Genomic DNA, 4,138 nt, shown 5'->3' with positions numbered 1-4,138 from the left:
GGATTACCCACATTTAAAGCGCTTTTAAGAAAATTGATGTACAGCTTCATGTGTCGGCTAAATGAGTCTGGAAATAATATTATAATGAATTTAACAGACCCTACAATGAGCTTTAGATTTAGTTCGAGCCTGTGGTGCCATTGGCACAAAAGCCTGTTTGTTGTGCACTGTTAGCCAGTTCTTCCTTGTTGTTCTGTTTTTTTTTTTTTCCTTTCAAGTCACTTTATTATTATGTCTCCGTATGTATGTTTTTTTTTTTTTTCTCTTTGTTGGTGTGTGTGTGCTATGGACCCACTGTGAGATTCCGGAATAAAGGTCATATATAAAGTAGTGTGAAAACTGAACAAAACAATGTACTTCAAATCAGGGGTCGCGTTAACCGAATATTTTCCGTCATTGACCGATTTTTTAAAACAGTGACGGAAAAAACTGAAGTCCATCCGTCATTTTGACCAGTTGCGATTCACACCCCAGACCACAGGGTGGCGAGTGAGCATATTAATTAGCTATTGTCTCTCTTGATGCATGACGTCGTTGGCCTTACTCTGAAAAAATGTCAAGGCAACTGAGTGTCCGAAGTTTCTTCAAAAAGCCCCAAAACGACGATGGTGTTGATAAAAGAGGTGAAAAAACAGGGACTGCACAAGCGGGCACGCAATTCAAGTCCATGCGCACCAGGAGGAAAGTGTGAGACTACATTCAGGCCACAGCAGGTGAACTGTTAATTTCATTGTTCCATATGCTACATATGGTAGGCTACCTACTTACTGGGGCCTCAGTGACGTTTCTTATTCTGGCTATATGATTATACAACTTTAACATTTGTTAATAATACGCTCTGTGTGTAGTATCATCCATCGCTTTTCCTTTTTAAATGGGCACTTATAAGCGAACGCAAGAAGTAACAACGGGAACATTTTTAAACAGGCATTTCACGGGAGAGCATTTCGACTCTTCGGCCAATCATATAGCGAGAGCGACTGGATAGTGAGGGGACTGCGCGCGGCTCTTAAGTGTCTCTGTCACGTGACTGTCGTAGCCGGTGTAGGCGCTTGAACCTACACCGGTAACGCGCTCGGCCAAATGGACACACAAGTACGGAAGGTGAATTATGCCAAACAAAGGGTCACCACAATGTCATTATCATCATTTTAAAAATTTAAGTGACGGGTAAAAATAGATTATGACCGGATTTTTATGACCCTGTCAGTCAAAATGGCAGACAACGAAAAAGTCTAGCGCAACCTCTGCTTCAAATACAAAAACATGTTACATAACATAAGCGAATTAAGTAGAGGTGCTGTGAGATCCAAATGTAATACAGTATTTTGTATGACTTCCATAGGCTTGAAGGACTGCATCCATGCGGTTCGGCAAGGATTCATACAATTTATTGATGAAGTCATCAGGAACATCAAAGAAAGCAGTCTTGCGTGCCTCCCAGAGTTCATTAACATTCTTGGGTTTCGTCTTCCGTGCTTCCTCTTTCATCCTGTTCATTTCTGGTGACTGGGCTGGCCAGTCCTGGAGGATCTTGATCTTCTTTGCCTTGAGGAACTTTGAGGTAGAGATTGAAGTATTGGATGGAGCACCATCCTGCTGCAGAATATGTCCCTTTTTATGGTTAGGAATGTAAGAGGCAGCTAAGATTTGTTGATATTTCAGACCATTTATGTTGCCTTCCACCCTGCAGATCTCTCGCACACCCCCATTTTGGATGTAACCGCAACCGCAGACCATGATTATGCCACCACCAAACTTCACTGTTTTGTGGCAAAAGGTGGATTTTTCAAATGAATCTTCCATTGAATTACACCACAGTCGCCGCAAATATTGCAGGAGACCTACTGGAGCCCGCATGGACCTGAGATTCACTCAGAAAACAGTGAAGTTTGGTGGTTACATCATTATCAAAATCATGGTATGGACGTTAATATATTGTAGGTAGATATATGAAGGATGTTTTCTTCATATTTTGTTTCCTGAAACAAAAAACTGGAGGAAAAAATGTGAATAATGGATCAACTTGCATGGATGTCCAAAAGACCAGTTTAATGCCAGCAAGGTGAAGCCATTCACATTTCATATGCAGTAAATATTTTGTTGCGGGCTATGGTCCTACACAGGACTAAGAGATAAGCCTTTTTTTAATATTTGTACTTATTTTTTTGCGTGGCATTTTGCCGTGCTGCTTGGGTCTGACAATGAATGACCTGAAAAAAATTGAAATGGTATCTGAATGCCACTGTCACCTTTTCTGTTGTGGGGGAGGTGTAAATAAATTATAAAATTAAGATTTGTTATTAATGAAAACAATTAAAAGTTTTTGTTGGGTGTCACTGAGTAGCATTTGCGATTGTTACATAAGAATAGCAATGTAAATTGCCCCCAAGAACTGACAGAGACGTAAGACAACATGACGATATAATATATAAGAAGGACAGAGCATATGGTGGTAAAGGATACATTGTTCAAACTGGAGAATGTCTTTGTCAGTGGTGTAAGGCAATGCACACAAGAAAAAAGTGTCGATAAAAAAACTCTTTTTCCGCCCTCGGAAACTCAAGCCATCTCTTTATCTGAACATTTTTAAATTCTTCCAAATCTTTACCAGTGAGTTTGGCACCAGGGACATCATTTTCGGACATAATTGGTAGGTTTAACTCAGTAAACATCTTGTTCATACACTATTTCCATGCATTTTAATATTAAGCACAAAAGGGAGGTTGACCCGCCGAGCAACAATTTCTAACGTCATGAATTTTAATGAGCAAAAGCGACGTGTTGCTGGCGGTACGCCATTGGCTGACATACTGACATATGATCAGCATAGGTAGTTAGCTCTAATAAGTTCAAATGCATACGGTTTCTTGAACAGCAAAAAAAAAACAAAAAATGAACAAGCTTGTTGAATTAATGCGATAAAAAAGTGCAATGCAACAGAAAATTGATCAGAACTTTAGGAGAATGGAAAAAGTTTTAGAGGCTTATTTATTCAATTTATTTTTGTTCATTTCTGTTAGGCTACTTATTTATTTTACTTATAATTTAAATCAATCAATGTTTGTGTGATCTTCAAACTATATTCCATTTCACTGTGCATAATGTAAGTCATTAGTATTTATTTTTATGAATGTATGTTACTTATACCATTATTATTAAAAAAAAAAAAAAAAAAAAAAGGGAAAATGTTTGTATTATCTTCAATTATAATGTACATCTATGTTCTTGAGTAGTTAAAATTGGGTTTTGCATTTAGATGTGAGGAAATGAAGAAAAAAAAAAAGGAGCTAAAGGTTGGGGTTATTCTTGTTTTTGTTAACCATTATTTTGCAATTCATTGAAAAATACAATTTTGAATGAATCCATTTCTCACGTTTGCCTTGTGATAGTATGTGTATTGTGTAATGCAGTAGCCTAATGCATGTGTAAAACCATTTTTGTGTGTATGTGTTATAGGTATAACTGTGCCAAAAGTAGTTTTCTCTGAATTTTCAGTGGTTTTAGGAAGTTTTACCCCCCCCCCCCCCCCCCCCCCCCCCCCCAAAGAAAAACAACAAACAAACAAAAAACAATTCTGGCTCCGTGGTGACCTTCATGTCAGGGGTTTCCGGCAAGAAATTGTAGCCACTTTCCTCCCTGCACTAAATCTAGCAGGTGTTTCCCTTGGTTTCATGGTTTTACAATGTACAAATATACTGGTATAGTACAATGTACATTATATAGGTAATACGTATATCTACCTATTTATTTTCCTACGAAGTAGCCTATCTCTACTACATTGGTTGAGATTCTGGGAAAAAAAATAAAACATACTGTTTTAGTTTTGAGAGCTGTATTATTAATATTAGGTTTAAACATATTTCTGGATGCGGAGTCCAAAAACGATTTTCAAGATCTTAGCTTTTTTCTTTTACGTATAAATTTCTTCTCTCTGCAGATTATTGGAATCCTACAGTACAAAAACTTGATGTTTTTGGATTCTGCACTCAAAATGTGTTCAAAAACCTACCGAAATCCACATTTGTGTTCACCAGCGCTATCATAAATTGTTCATCTTCTGCACCAGATTTTGTGAATGTCGCAACTGATCCATTGTGTGTGTATGTGTGTTTTGCGTGTTTGCAGAGTGTAAGCC

This window comes from Corythoichthys intestinalis, chromosome 8 (genome assembly GCF_030265065.1).
Source record: "Corythoichthys intestinalis isolate RoL2023-P3 chromosome 8, ASM3026506v1, whole genome shotgun sequence".
NCBI lineage: Eukaryota > Metazoa > Chordata > Actinopteri > Syngnathiformes > Syngnathidae > Corythoichthys > Corythoichthys intestinalis.
The sequence above is the reverse complement of the archived record's forward strand: the minus strand, read 5'-3'. Positions refer to the sequence as shown.